The sequence below is a fragment of the Hemicordylus capensis genome, chromosome 2 (assembly GCF_027244095.1).
Source record: "Hemicordylus capensis ecotype Gifberg chromosome 2, rHemCap1.1.pri, whole genome shotgun sequence".
NCBI lineage: Eukaryota > Metazoa > Chordata > Lepidosauria > Squamata > Cordylidae > Hemicordylus > Hemicordylus capensis.
This window is the reverse complement of record NC_069658.1, coordinates 159,838,473-159,854,964: the sequence shown is the minus strand read 5'-3', so window position 1 is coordinate 159,854,964 and position 16,492 is coordinate 159,838,473. Positions and strand designations below refer to the sequence as shown.

The window sequence follows — 16,492 nt, the reverse complement described above, 5'->3', positions numbered from 1 at the left end:
AGTGTTTGTCCAAGCTAATGAACATTTCGTAGAGCAAGATAAGGTACAAGCTTTCGTTACTGTTGCTGGGATACTTTCTTTACAGCCTGTGCTGGGCTGGAGCTTATACAAGTCCTTGTCTAGGGTATCCATTATTATCTTCACTGCCCCACCCCGCCCCCGGCCATCTTCAGATCCAGTTGATGGATTTCTTCATATAAATTTAAGAGCATTTCAGAGATGAGAAATGTCTGCTGGGTAAGTATCTCTAAGGTACCTGCTTTTTGAGGCTCCTCCAGATGCTGAGGCAGCTCTTGGGGTATCTCCACTGTTGAGGGGGTTGTTGCTGTAATTGTTGTTTGTCTTAGTTGATCAAACCGTCTGATTTGAAGGATTCTTGGTCCAAAGGAATCCTCACCGTGGATTCTTGCAAAGCATGACAGCCATCTAAGTGCTCTTGAAGAAGTGTGTTCACTGCAAGGTTGTGCCTTAACAGTAGGGATGTGTACGAGCCAGTTCAATGCCTCCTCTGGCCATGTGTGTGTTGATGCCACATGGAGGCTGCAGGGAACAGCGCCATAGCCCCATGTGGCCATTGATAGGGCAAGTGCCACTGGTGAAAAAGCGGTGGGGCTGGAATGAGCAGGTAAGGACCTGCTTACTGGCTCCTTAAGGGAACTGCTTCCCACCCCACCATCCCATGCATGAGCTGTTTGTGCACATCTCTACTTTACAGTGAGGGACTCTTCCAGTGCAGGTGTTTCTACTTTGCAAAATTGCAGTTTAAATTATCTAAACGAGACACAATTGCTCTGTGGACCTGAGAATAAATTTACTTATTTCCACCACCACCCTAAACAAATTTCTTTTAAATTACAGAAGATATGTTTTATGTTAACTCTGACAGAAGTAAATTTGTTTTGAGATAAACCCAAAGGGCTAACTGTCAGGGTGAGCTTTTAAGCTCTCTATACATTCACAAAGCAAATCTGAAAGCAGTTAAGCCTTTGAGGAAGGAAGCGATGGAAGTAGAGCAAGAACTGCTGAGGGCAATGTGGCCCTGGAAGAGGACCAAGTAATTCTAAGGATAGGGAAATGAGCTGTTATTTTCTTGTAATGCAGAAGTGTTACAATGAGGACAGGTGATCTATCTACCCCAGATGCATTAATCTGTTAACAGTGTGCAAAGCCTAAATTGGAGCCCTGGCTGTTTTCTTTATTGAATAAAGGACTTTGCACTGCGCGTGTGCTCTCTCTCTCTGCCACCAAACATGTAGTTGAGTGAATCTATGCTGAAATATCCTGCCTCTCTGCTGCTGAATGTCAAACCTTTTTATTGTGCTACCAGAATGTACTATTTTAGACAGTTACGTGGCATGATACATGATTATATCACATTAGGCTATGATACATGACCATAATGGTAGATATTAATGTTTTTATGATGGTGAGTTGATATCCATAACCTGAGACACAGGCAATTGTTTGTAATTCTTTCTGGAGGTTAAATTGCCAATGCTTTTAATATTTTATGTTCTACAAATCCTTGCAAAGGCTAAAAGCTTTATTTGTTATGCATCTTTCCGCTGTCTTCCTTCCTTGAAATAAGCTGTGGAATAATTATATAGAAGGGAGTCTTATAAAATTCTGAGTTAGAATGGGGGTAGTGATTCTTATTTTACCATTAGAACTAAATACACTCTATATCACACAATACATTGATAGCTGGTAATTAACTACCTGCTGACTCTCTTTCCCCTCCTCCTCACTTCTGAAAACTGCAGGATTTTAGCAATTGGGATTCATTACACCAAATCAAATATCTGGCCCATGTTTATTAAATTCATTTTTTCTCATCTTTTCAAACACCATCCATGCTTCCGACGCAAAGGCTATATAATTCACTTTTCCTGTGGCTTAGCCAAACAATCGGGCAGTAACATGAGATAAACTGACCATTTTATGTAGATTCATATCAGAATAGAGATAATGAAAAAAGCACAGTTATCTTAATATGGAATATAATTTATAATGTTTTTATTTCACATGGAACCCCAGTGAAGACAGGACAAGCATGTACTGATAAAACTAGGACCACATTTATTGAATAATAACATTGTGAAGATATGCAACAAGCATAAGCAATGCACCTAAGCCAGAGTGCGGACACTCCACCCCCTTGCGGGTAAGCTCATCCGCCCAAAGAGGACAGGTCTCCCCTTCCAGTTGGGCAAAGTAGCTGGGCTTGGCAGCTGCCAGCTGAAGCCTCAGCATGGCCCCGTGAAGCGCCACAGTTACTTGTTTTGAGGAAGCAGCCATCCAGGTCACCAGTCCCCAAACTGCAAGTATCTGAATAAGAATTGGACAGCCCCCAAAAGTGGTCGATTCCCAGACACCCGGCAAGCCGCAAGACCCTGAAGCAGCCTCTCCATGAACCACTGATCACCTTAAAGGTGCCTCTGGCTGAACACCATTTCAGATCTTAACCTCCAAAGCCCGCACTCACCTGCCACAGAAAGGGGGCAAATCTCAATTTAGCCCCCTTTCCCTGACTACCTATGAACCACCTCACAGATGCCTTGAAGATCCCTCAAAAAGATGTCATTGCCCTGTTCCGTAAGGTGAATGGCATCTTCCCTGTACAAATGCTCCTCACTGTGCCTAATAGTGATGTGCTTGGACCAGTCCGGAGGCCATTCTGCAGGCCTCCGGACTGGTCCAGCCTTGGGGTGGTTCGGTGGTTCGGGCGCTGGGGTGGGGGTCCCTTTAAGGGTGGGGGGAGGGTGTACCTACCCCTTCCTCCGCTTGTCCCCTGCCGGTGCGCGTCTGTTTAGCAAGCATTTGGGGCGGCAGGATACCTCTCTGCTGCCCCTTCCCCCTCTGGCAGCAAAAGGCTCCAGGAAGCCTTTTGTGCGTGTGTACGTCGCGCACACTCGTCACACGCGGAGACGTGATGCACATGCGCAAAAGGCTTCCTGAAGCCTTTTGCTGCCAGAGGGGGAAGGGGCGGCAGGGAGGTATCCTGCCACCCCGAATGCTTGCTAAACGGATGCATGCCGGTGGGGGACAAGCGGAGGGAGGGGTAGGTAAACCCTCCCCCCCACCCTTAAAGGAACCCCCACCCCAGTGCCGGACCACAGCTCCGTTGTTCCGTGCACATCCTAGTGCCTAATGGCCCCTTGAGGGATACACATTCCTCCAACCAATTGCACGATTCTGCCCAGCTCACAGTTGACTCCCCTACACGCCCTGTCTATCGCATGGGTGTCCCTAGCACCAGCAGTGCCTAGGAATCACATAAGACCAGACAACTATTAACTGTGGCCAACAGGCCAAAAGGACTTGAAAATCTACTGCTGCTTGCAAGATAAGAGCCTTTACCTTCAGCTGTCCTAGGTCGTTGCCACCAAGATGAAGGACCAATATTTGCGGGTGAGGGCAAGAGCTGAAATGTTGGAGCAGCAGGGGTAGCAGCTGACACCATGCCATGCCTCGTCTTCCAAGCCGCTCTACCCAAGCAAAGGCGTCGCAACTCAGCGGGGTTCCCCAGTTGCTAGAGCAGGAGCAATGAGTGGCCCAGAACACAAAACTGTGAATGCAGATCAAATTGCGGACTAAACCATGGTGGCTCCTGACATATGCAAAAGAATTTCCTAGGCCCCTCGAAGGACTGAACATAACTCCAGTAGGCAGAAGAGTGCCAACAACCAATACTTTGGATGGAGGCTGGGGGCAGGCCAGCTGCCGCCACTCTGGATGCTAACTCTATCCTAAAAGACTGAGTCCCAAACAAACCCACAGGCACTTCTGCCGTGTATAATGTAGACTTGGTGAGGATCCAAAACTGGTAACAAGTCAAAGGAACACCAGGAGAGTGAATAAAGAAAGAACCATGAGAATCCCCACAGACTGAAAGATATACCAGCATGGCCGTTATGGGGCAAATCAGTGGGTCAGAGCAATGCCTAAGCTGTAAAGTCACCCCCCTTGCCTCTGATCCATCTTGGAGACCCTCAAATGAACCTGCAACACAGCCCGAGGAACCTGAACATCACCCCTGAATAATGTCCTGCCTGAGAAGTCCAATTTAGAGGAGACCACTAACTGGCTAAGCCCCCAAAAGGCCAGCAGTGCAGCGGCATGAAAAAGCAGGGTCTCGAAATGGGATGCACAAAGTGTCTGAAAATGGCCAACAACCTGAGCAAGAATCACTGGCGAGATAGGTGATCTGACATCACCTCCCTGGGGCTGATTCCTAACACAGCCTTCAATTATGCTCCTAATCCTGAAATCCCCTGTATTATCTACAAACCCGCCCTTCTTGGCTATAAAAGAAAGAGCCAAAAGCCGCCCTGAAATGGAAAGAGGGGCCAAGCCTCTGGCGTGAAGCTCCATATAGTATGGCATCAAGTGCTCCGCCAGTATGGGCCAAGCATCCAATAGGCCTGACTCTGATCTGAACCACCTAAACTCACTGTTGGCTGCCTCATACTGATCTCTAGTGCTGGCTGCAAGGGACTGTTCTATGGCCCGATCAGCTTCCAACCTACAATTATCCACAGCTCCACAGGTAGTGCCACAGGCACAGGATCAGCTTCTGGGGCAAACTGGTGGAATCGCTCAACCTACATCCGATACAAGGCATCAACTATGCCGATATCCAGTCCCAGAACATGATGAGCAAGGAACATGATATTAAATTGCAAGCTTCTCAAAGTAAAGATATGCACTAGCTGCATGACCCTCCAGTTATGAGAAGAAAGGGTGTTGATTATCTTGATAATGCACCAAAAGCGCACTGAGCGGTTCCAGAGATTGGGTGCCCAAATAAACACTGCCACCACAATAGAAAAAAAACTCCAAAAACATAAGGTCATGGATCACCCCCCCCCCCTTTCAGCCCACTCTGGTGGCCATACAGCCATGCACCAGTGCCCCCCCAAATACAAACCGAACCCGTGCAATCTTGATGCATCCGAGTGGACCTGCAACTCAGCCTCCAGCAAAAGCTAAGCCCTCCACAAGGATACTTCATTAAACTCACTGAGACATTGCAACCAAACTTGGAGGTCCTCCCTCCAAGCATATGTGACGTGTGGCTGATGATGTGGAGCACTAATCCTAGAGATTTCATCACATAGGTGCTGCAAGAAGGCTTGGCCAGGTGCCACCACACGGCAGGCGAAATTAAGGTGTCCTATCAGGTATTGAAACTCCTTCAAAGTGGCCTTTTTAATTTCCATAAATCACCACAAACAAAGCACCAAGATGGACACCTTCTCACCAGGCAAATGTCAACAGCCTTGAATAGAATCAATTTTGATACCCAAAAAGGAAAGCACTTGTGAGGGAACACCCAATTCATCCACCAAACCCTGACAAGCATGCATAAGGAGCTGACAAATCAGGGAGCCAGCTGGCCCAATAAACAAAAAAATCATCCAAAAAATGCATGATGGCATCCCGCCCCGTCCTCTGACATACACACCATTCCAAAAAGGTGCCTAAGAGATGGTACTGGGGGGCAGTGAATGGACCAAGAAACCCTTCCTCCCCCACACACCAAAAAAAACTTCCTCCAAACTTCTAACACACATGACCTGCTCTAACCCCACCACAGACTTGAGGTTGTGCAAACAGTACGGCAAACAAGGGCTGCTAAACGGAATACAAAATCCAAACAAGAAACTCCTGGCCAAATAATCAATGTCAACCTTACTGGGATAATTTACAAGCAGACACAACAAGGCAGGAAACTTGATTGGGCTAGGTCCCTTTACCCATCACATTTCCCCCTTGACTTCCAAGCTTCCAGTTGGCCTGCTGGTCCTGGCTAGCGCCCCAATTCTCATGTCCCCATTGCAGGAGCTGAAAGGGTGTGGTCCCCCACACACAAAGCAAGAGTATTTAAAATGACACTGGATGAGCAAGTATACGCCAGGAAGTATACACCAGGTAGGGTCCCCCAGGGCATGAAGGTCATCCTAGCTCCCCAGCTAAAGCAAACAGGCACCTATATTGTGCAGCAGTGATATAGGAAGGTGCTGGAGGCAGACAATCACTTCAGTGATAATGACAAAAGCATTGTTTCATATTGTGTGGGAGAAGGCAATGGTAAACCACTCCTGTATTTTACCAGGAAAACCACATGGATTAACAAGATGGATTGATTGTCGATGTAGTGCCAGATGATGGGCCCCTCGGGTCGGATGGTAGGTGCTCAACATGCTACTGAGGAAGACCTGAGGATCTTTCAGAGTACCGCTGGTGTTAATGATGTGGTTAGGTTAAAGCCTTTTGGACGTCTAGCTGCTGATGTTGCCATGCAGAAAAAGAAAATCTGAAACTGCAAAGGTAGAATTACAGTGGGCATGTGGAACGTAAGAAGCATGAATATGGGAAAGCTCAACATAGTGAAAGATGAAATGAATCGGCTACAGATTGACATCTTGGTCATCAATGAGTTAAAATGAACTGGAATTGGACACTTTCAGTCAGAAAATCATACCATTTACTACTTAGGACAAAAAAGAAAAGAAAAGAAGGAAAAGTGTTGCTTTCATAGTCAGGAAAGATATAGCAATGACAGTACTTGGATACAATATGGTCAGTGACCAACTAATATTAATTAGATTTCGTGGACAACCCTTTAACATGACATTTTTTCAAGTCTATGCCCCAATGACTGATGCAGAAGAAGAGGAAGTTGATGGGTTTTATGCTCAAGTTGACAGAACTTGAAGTCTGAAGTTGACAGAACATGCAAGCAAGATGTGTTGGTGGTAGTTGGAGACTGGCATGCCATTGGAAATGGTAAGGAGGAAAACACGGTCGGACTGTATGGCCTAGGAAACAAAAATGAAGCAGGAGAATGACTTCTTAGTTTCTGCCAGTCCAGTGATCTCTTCATTGCTAACACATTCTTCAGACAACCAAAGAGGCACCTGTACACATGGACATCACCAGATGGAGAACACAGAAATCAAATTGATTACATTATTGGTGCAAGGAGGTGAAAGAGCTTAGTTCTAACAGCAAAGACGTGGCTGGGGGCTGATTGTAGAACAGATCACGAACTGCTCATGTGCAAGCTCCAAGTCAAGCTAAAGCGGAAAAACAAAGCTATTCAGTTTCCACGATATGATCTTGGGAAAATGTGATCATATTTTCTCAAGATCATATGATCTTGAGAAAATTTCCACCATTTTCAAGAGGAACTGTGGAATGAAATCAAATTACTTGTTAAGGACAAATGTGAAAAGAGACTGCCAAAAACCAAGAAACAGAAAAAAGCAAAATGGATGTCAGAACGGACGGTGGAAATTGCCAAAAAGAGGAGAGAAGCCAAAGTTAAGAAAGATAAAGACCTCATGAAGGAACTTAATAAACTCCCCTGCTAACTGGGCAAAGAGGCACCTTTAAAAAAAATTATTTAGCAGGGGGAGAGTAACTGGCCCTCTCCACCTCCAGCATAGTACTTCTAGTGACTGTTACTGGTGTCTGTCTTATGTTTCTTTTTGGATTGTGAGTCCTTTGGGGACAGGGAGCCATCTTATTTATTTATTATTATTTCTCTATGTAAACTGCTTTGGGAAACAAACTGCTTTTGTTGAAAACCGCTATATAAATATTTGTTGTTGTTAATAGGGAATTTCAGAAAGCTGTTAGAAGAGACAAGGAGCAGTACAACATATGTACAACAGCAGTACAACAACATATGTAAAGACCTTGAGGATGGAAATAGACATGGAAAAACAAGGAAAGTTTTCCAAAAGATCTCTGAACTCAGAAGGAGGTTCCAGCCTCAAATTGGTGTGTTAAGGGATGCCAAAGGACAGATAGTAACTGATTCAGAGAAGATCAAACATGGAAGATGGAAGGAGTATACTGAAAATCTGTACAGCAGGGACGTCAACATTCAAGATACTCTAGAGGATTTATTTTTATTTATTTATTTATTTACATTTATATCCCGCTCTTCCTCCAAGGAGCCCAGAGCGGTATACTACATACTTGAGTTTCTCGTCACAACAACCCTGTGAAGTAGGTTAGGCTGAGAGAGAAGTGACTGGCCCAGAGTCACCCCTCATGGCTGAATGGGGATTTGAACTCGGGTCTCCCCGGTCCTAGTCCAGCACTCTAACCACTACACCCCACTGGCTCTCTTCACCACACTGGCTCTCTTGCAAGAACATCTAATGCGGGAAGATGATCAGCACTCCAGTCACTACCAAGTCGGAAGTCTACAGGAATTGATGGAATAGTTATAGAAATATGGCAGGCAACAGAGGAAAAATCAGTCAAGGCTCTAAGCAAACTATGCCAGCAAATTTGGAGAATGACACAGTGGCCAATAGACTGGAAGAGGTCAGTCTACATACCAGTACCAAAGAAAGGAGACTTAACAGATTGTGCAAACCTTTGCACAATATCCTTAATTTCACATGCTAGCAAAATAATGTTAAGGATCATCCAACACAGATTAGAGCCCTACGTGGAAAGGGAAATGCCAGATGTTCAAGCTGGTTTCAGAAAAGGCTGAGGAACAAGAGACGTTATTGCTGATGCATGCCGGATAACTAAGAAAGCCAAAGAATACCAAAAAGAAGTCAATATGTGCTTTATTGACTACAGAAAAGCCTTCTACTGCATCGACCACGTCAAGTTGTGGAATATCCTTAGAAAAATGGGCATCCCAGAACATCTCATTGTTCTCATGAGAAACCTCTACACAGGACAGGAAGCCACAGTCCAGACAGAACATGGTGAAACAGACTGGTTCCAGATTGGCAAAGGAGTAAGACAAGACTGTATACTTTCTCCTTCTTTATTCAATTTATATGCTGAACATAGACTGAGGGAAACTGGATTGGAAGAAGATAAGTGTGGTTTTAAAGCTGGAGGAAGAAACACCAATAACCTGCGCTATGTTGATGACACTACTCTGATAAGAAGAATGAGAATGTGGATGATCTGCAAGCTCTAGTAGTGAAGGAGCACAGTGAAAAAATGGAAATACGACTAAATGGAAAGAAGACTAAACTAATGACAATGGGTACAGCAACCAGCCTCCGAATTGATAATGAAGACATTGAAGTGGTGGATAGCTTCTGCCTTTTAGGATTAAACATCAACAGTAAAGGATCCAGCAGTCAAAAAATACACTGCAGACCAGCACTTGGTATGGTTGCAATGAAGACATTGGAAAGGATATTTAGATGCCGTGACATTTCTACACCTACAAAGATATAGAATTGTTCAGACAATGGTTTTTCCCATGACACTCTATGGATGCAAAAGCTGGACTTTGAAGTAGCAGGACAGAAAAAGTATTGACACTTTTTAACTTTGGTGCTGGAGAAGACTTTTGAGGATACTATGGGCAGCCAGGAAAACAAACAAATGGATCATAGAACAAATCAATCCAGAATTTTCACTCAAGGCACAAATGACCAGGCTCAAACTATCATACTTCAGACAAATTATGCGAAGCCCCAGCTCCCTTGAGAAGTCCATAACACTGGGAAAAGTTGAAGTTAAGAGAAGAAGAGGATGACCAGCAGCAAGGTAGATGGACTCAACTATGACAGTAATGAATGCACCACTGAGAGACCTATAAGGCCAAGTTGAAGACAGATCATCCTGGAGAGAATCTATCTATGTGGTTGCTAAGAGTCAACACCGACTTGATGGCACTTAATCAATCAATCAATCAATAGTAGTAGCAGCACCACTGAATTCAGTAAATTTAAGTTGCAGGATTGTTCATTCAAAATTTGATATCTGTAGGTAATTGAGAAGTATGACTTTATTTCGCACAAACAAATTCACAATTTCTCCAAAATATATAATAGATTAGTAGATGAAGCCAATCATGGACCAGGCAAAGTCATTTTGCGTAGATTACACCTATAGGAAAGTTCAAGAGATTAAATATATGTAATATAATTTTATATTAATGTGTTTGCAAAAGAGAAGTAAAAGAACAGTTTCAAGTTTGTAGGATTTCAACTTCTAATTTATCAATTTTATTAAATAATTACCGTATATGGTAAATTTGAATCAGTACATTTGAACCTGAGAAAGATCTTCTGCTTCTTGTGGGCATGATGTGGTTTTTGAATCATTGATATGATTATTGGGTGTTAAAATAGGTTGAGAAAAATAACAGTTCAGTTTGATTATCTTCAGGATTTCTTTTAAAAAATACAAATCTCCCCTCTCCTGCATATTCTGGTGTAAAAAGTAGTGCATTCAGCTAATTTCAGAGTGTGAAAAAAATTGTATATATAGATATCAGGAAGTATGATATTCAGAATTTCATCTAAAAAACTACCAAAAAATTTTCACTGAGTGTATTCTGGTGTAAAAAGTAAAGCATTCAGTTAATTTCAGTGGCCGGATTGTGTATGCAGAATTTGGTATCCATAGGTCATTGGGAAGTGTGAGGGTTTTTTTTTGCACAAACCAACCAACCAACCGACTCTTAACAATATATAATAGATAAATAAGCAGAGCACAGTAGAAGAGAAGGTGTAAGTCAAGTGAGCGTATCACTTAGAAAATAAGTACTTCTCTTTCTGTCTCCAGTTTTAAAATTCAAAGTGCTTGCTTTTCTTTTACAGACACATAAACACAGACATCAGATTATTTGTTGTTCGGGTTTTTTTAATCATAATATTGAATTGTTGGTGATAAAACATTGAATTTAGTTTTTCAGATGTAACCAGAAAAGGTAACTCTTTAATCAGATTGGCAATTTGTTAAATACAGGAACGGATCCTAGAATAATAGAATGTTAGAGCTGGAAGGGATCTTAGAGGCCTTATTGTCCAACTCACTGCTCAGTGCAGAAATCTGCTACAGCATCTCTCTTTTGAAAACCTCTAGAGAAAGAGAGCCTAACACTGCATGAGGTTCACTGTCCCACTGTTGAACAGCTCTTATAGTTAGAACATTCTTTCTAGTCAGTGTCTAACCTAAACCTGCTTCTTTGCGATTTCAAGCCATTGGTTCTAATACTGTCCTCAGTAGCAACAAAGAACAAGTATGTTCTTCTCCTGTGTAATAATCCTTCAGATATCGGAAGATGGCTATCATGTTCATCCCACCCACCCACACCCGCCGCCTTGTCTTGTCTTGTCTTCTCCAGATGAAAGATACCCAGCTCCTTCAACCAGTCATCATAGGATTGGGTTTCCAGACCTCACGCCATTTTTGTTGCCTTCCTCTGAACCTGTTCCAGTTCATCAATGTTGTTCTTAAAATGTGGTGCCCAGAACTGGACACAGTATTTCAAGTGAGATCTTACAAGTACAGAATAGAGGTTTGCTGAGCCGGCCACCTACACAACAGCCAGCTCCGTCATCATGGAGCCAGCAGGGGCTGTGGGGATCGGGGGCCACGTGGCCCCCAGAAGTCCCGGGATGCCCCATGCAAGTGCGCAGGGCATCCTGGAGAGACCCCCAAGCCCAGGAGGCTGCTTGCATCCTCACGGCTGGGGGTCTACTCATCTGTCATTGTGTGCCGTGCTGACACACGAGCAATGAAATGAGGTTAATGGAGCGCTCGTTCCATGAACCTCATTTAAGGGGAGGGTGCTTTAGGCGGGCTAGCCATCTTGGGAGCACTGGGCTCGCCCTTGAGCCTGGTGGTTCCCATGCTCCACGGAAAGCAGGCTATTCCTTTGTTGGATTCCTTGGCTGGACAGTTCCCTTGCTGATTCAGTATATCTTGCCTAGGAGCTTTTTAAACCACAAATTCCAAAGTTTGGTACACCCTCAAAACCTTTTCCAGAGCTTTGTGCCACAAACCCTGAGGCTATTCACAAAACCAGGCTACGGGAGCCCACCCCAGTTTTGCACCTCAGTTTTATCGGCCTGGATCAGTATCGGCCAGGATCAGGCTGATACTGGCAGCACCATGGTGGCAAACCTGCCTTTGAAGCCTCCCTTTAAAATGAGGTTAAAGGAGCAAGCGCTTCCTTAACCTCGTTTTTAAAAGCATCTGTCAGCTCTGGCTGCAAGCAGCTTCTAGGAGATTCAGGGAGGGGAGGGGGATCCTGTGGACTCGCACAGTGTATATTTGGAGCTCCAGGGGGCAGGACTATGCACGGCGATACGTCCCAGCTCCCCAACCCTCAGAACTGCTGAAGGTGAAATAATTGTCTGCGGGTAGGTAAGCGCTTTAGGGCTTCCTCCCTGCAAACCCTGTAGCCCTTTCTCACTGCTCATGAGAATGTGCTCCCTGAGTTTTGTGCTGTTTTCTTTTAGGGTGTACCTGACATCTCAAGTCAGGATTCCTTGCTAAGTTCAGGGGGGGAAATGAACATCTCATCCAATGTTTTGCACTAGTTTTGTGCCACAACCCCCTCAAAAACCTCTTCCAGAGGTTTTAGTAGATTTAATTCATGTAGCTTTACGGTCTCTGATCACTGGGTCTAAAGTTATTCTGAAGTGCATATCTGCACTGTCACTTCCCAACATTGCTCAGATTGCTTAAACATTACGGGCAGTGTTCCCTCACACATTTTTTTAATGTCTGCTCAGTTAATTTTATATCCCACTCAGGTTGAATCAGGAAGGCCCGATTCTGAATGCATTTGTGCATACAGTACATTGCTTATACTTATGCTTCCACCCAGAACAAGACTCATTCTGCACACAGATGAAAAAAATTAGACAGAACACTGATTACGGGAATCCCCAGCAGAAGCTAAATAGTGTATGAGTGAGTCGCTGAATTCCCCATTGAAGAGAGTGCAAATACATATATGCCAATTTGTGGGCCAGACTTAATGTGCAGAGCCTGTGTCATGTGTATAGCTCTTAATACTAGTAAAGAAATATGTTTAACTGAGGTTCCGACCTGATCTTACACCTCCACTCATGACCATAATTAGTACTGGTCCTTCCAACACTGGACACTTCTCTCACCCTCCAGCAACATAATGTGACTCTTGCAAAGTTGTCTGGCGGTCCTCGGTGATTGTACAGGGCTGAATAGGGCTTTTGGGTCATTCCTGTCTGGTGTACATTTTCCACTGGAGTCTAGAAGAAGCCTTAGCTGGGACCCCTTTTTAAATTAGATGAAATTACACAGGTTAAAGTAAGATAAACACTTAAGAGATTTTAAAATCATAATAATCATAAATCAGTTCTTGAAATGGCATATTTTACCAATGAAAAAAGAATACCAGTCATTACTAAGCAACAAAGTGCATTGAGATTAAGCCTTCAGGAGTGTGGCATGTTTACCTTAAACAATATATTTTAAGTAGGGCGTGAACAATCTGAAGCTGCTGTGTGTGAACATTATTTGGGGGGTGTTGCTCTTGTTTTGAATGTGATTTCATGTATTCTGTGTAGTGTTGGTGATTTTTATTTTATATTTTATTTTTAATGTACTGCAGGAACTTTTGTGAGAAAGGCAGGGTATAAATTTTTAAAATGAAGTAAAATAATTATGTGGAAAGGTATGCTTCACAATGGTTCACATTAAATCTTTATATATAGTATAGTTGCCCAGGAAACAGTTTACCGAACAGTTTTGTTATATAGGGAGGTATAAAAAGATTGTGATTATTTCTTGGAGACAAGTGCAAGTAAGCATAATTTTTTATTTTCATTTTCCCCTTCAGATATGCTGAATTTGTTGGTCTGCAGAAAAGATATATGGATTTTTAGCAGCTGAAGAACAAATTCAGGTAATTGTAGCAGCTGTTTTAGCTGGGTTTCAGTGATCCAAAATATTTTTGCAGTGCAATGAGCTTGGTCATATGACACTTCAAATCATGATTTTATTGCTTTTAATTTATGAATCCAAGTATAACATTGTTTAATGTCCCTCTCTTTACATATTAGGAGTATGTATCATGTATGTGGACATATATTTAGTTAAAACATTAAATTGGATGTGAATAAGATGTAATGGTGTGTAGGGGTGTGGTTATTTAAGGTTTTTTCCCCTGACATTGCTTGTCTGCATTTCTCAACAGTTCATGGACAATACAAGTGTTGATTTATTGAAGTGCATGAGATTCTGAAGGCCTCCTTAGAGTAAAAATGCCAGACCATGGGTTGACATACCTGAGGTTAACTCTTGAACCCAGGAATCATCCTGTAGTGTAGACCATCTTCCAACCCAGGTTGGACAACCTCCAGTTTCAGGGCAGAGGAAATACCCCGCCCCCCCAATGTCCACTAAGGCTGCATCCAAGAAAGCTCTGTAGTGCTTGCATCGCCAGACTGTGAGCAAAGCATCAAGCATATCAGCAGCATGGCAGCCATTGGCTATGATCTTCAAGGGGGCGTGCCCAATGTGATTGCCTTTTCAGCATGCCTTCAGCAGGGAAAGCACATTTAAACCCTTTCCCTCACAACATTTGCATGCCTGCACTCGCAAGAGCCAAATAGTCTTGAACAAGCACAATTGCTGTTTATGGGAGTGGGGGATGGAGAGGGGCACTATTTTTCTGTTACTCTGGGAAGGGATCCTGATGACTTCCTAGGAGGGAATATGTGTATGAGGGCGGGCAAAGGATCCTGGGATCTGGCCCACTGTGAGAAAAGATGCTCTTGTGATTGCAGATCCAGTCAAAGCAGTCCAGGAAGCCCCAACACACCTCTTTCCCCGTGTCGGTTTGCTGTCCAGGGATTAGCCCTCTCATGAGTGGGCCAGTCCACTGGGGAGGACCAGAGGCTCCAGGGGCTTTGGGACTTTGTCAATCTGTGCTCTCGTGAATTAGGCAATCCAACTGTAGGCCGCCCCCCCCCCGCTGATATATCTGTTTAAAAATAGAATGCCTTCTTTTCACATTCTGCTCTACACTCAACCCCTACAGGCTCCCAAGGAGTCTGTGCCGCTCCATGTGTCCAGCTGTTTCCCTGTGGGCTCAGTCTGGCAAGATCATGGATGGCTCCTAGTAACAGTCAAAATTCCTGAGCTGAGCTGAGCATTGTGGCGCATGTAGATCTGCTACCACGGGGAATCGTGGGTGAGGGGACCCCCTGTTTTCACTGATCCCTGGCAAGCCAGGTAGCCATTCTGGGCAAAGATCAACATGCATATGTGCCAAGGGACGACCAGACTGCAAGAGTGAATGCTTTCGCTCCTGCTGTCTACCAGTCACCGCAACCTGGAAAAGTGTTGATGAGGTGCCCTTCCCCAGGTTTGTGTGGATCTAGCAACAGAGCTGGGCAGCAACAGCGCTCTGGCCTGCGTGCTTGTCTCCATGACCTCTCACTCTCATAATAGAGTGGTCCACTCCAGAGCACCATCTGTCATCTCAACACAGGAGGAATCTCTTGTGTGATTAGATTGAATAATGCTCCAGTGGGACGGAAGGGGCTGGGCCCCCTTCCCCTACCAATTTGTACAAAAAATAGAGCAGAGCCACTCAAGAATTTCAGGGGCTGCCTTTCAACCCAGACCCCGGGTATCCCCCCCACCGGGTATCCCCCCCGCATGTGTTTTGTTTGTTGGGGAACAACAGTATTGCCTGGTTTCTGGTGTCACCGGGACACTCTATGCTTGTGCAAATATTTCTTCATCAGTTGATTTGTGCAGACCTCTCCACAAAGTACCCACCTTGTCATCCCACCCTTTTTTCCTGCAGATTTCCAAAGGGGGGAAACATGAGATACAGTGTAAAGCAGGCATCCCCTATGCAACTGTTCCCTTTTACATGCTCTGAAGCTTTTGACATGGCAATGCGTCCCTGTTGCCAGACAACCGCTGGAGGCATGAGGAGATGGTGGGGGGTGGAGCAAGTGCTCCGAGAGGCAGCCATTGAGAAGCGCAGCAGGTATGGAGCTGGCACATTTCTGAGCTGCCTTCTCTATGGTTTTGGTAGAAGCCACAGCACAAAACCGAGGTTATGGCAGTGGCAAAATTCAAACATGATGCTGCCCAGGGATGTTCATGGAACTGGCTGGCCTGGTTTGGTTCAGACCGGACTCAAACCTGACCAGACCAGTTTGGTCCGGCACCCCCTCGAACCATCCCCCCCGATCAGTCCTGTCAGTTACCCCCTCCGTGGGAGTTACTTGAGACTGCAGCGGGGGGGAGTCTGTGGAGGTTCCCCCGCCCCCTGCTGGCCTTCATTATCACCCCCTCCAGCCAGTTCGGCCAGTTCTTCGGCATGTTCGGGCTTCTGTAGTTCGGCGCAGCAGCCATTTTGGACTGTGCATGCGCAAATGGCCTCTGCAAGGCCTGGCATGACCCAGGGCCTCACAGAGCACATTTCCACATGCGCGGTGCTGTCCAAAATGGCCACCATGCTGATCTACAGAAGCCCGAACCAGCCGAAGAACTGGCTGAACCAGCTGGAGGGGGTGATAACAGAGGTGGGCGAGGGAAGGGGGAATAACCCACCCCACTGCCTCAAGGAACTCCCACAAAGGGGATAAGTGACTTTAAAAAAAATGGAAAAAACATTGTGAACCCCCAAACAGTCCGAGAGTGTTCGTTCCAGGGTCGGACCGAACAGGGGGTGGTGTGGTTCAACCCCGAA

At 44.8% G+C, this 16,492-nt stretch overlaps 1 protein-coding gene across 6 annotated transcripts in view; it reads left to right on the top strand.

Moving 5' to 3' along the window:
• ADGRL3 (adhesion G protein-coupled receptor L3) overlaps nt 1-16,492 on the top strand; it is a 753,570-nt gene that overhangs the window by 151,316 nt on the left and 585,762 nt on the right. For all 6 annotated transcript variants that reach the window (XM_053298072.1, XM_053298069.1, XM_053298068.1 and 3 more), the window contains exon 2: nt 13,619-13,684. The gene's annotated coding sequence lies outside the window, so the exon portion shown is untranslated. The remainder of the gene's footprint in view (nt 1-13,618; nt 13,685-16,492) is intronic.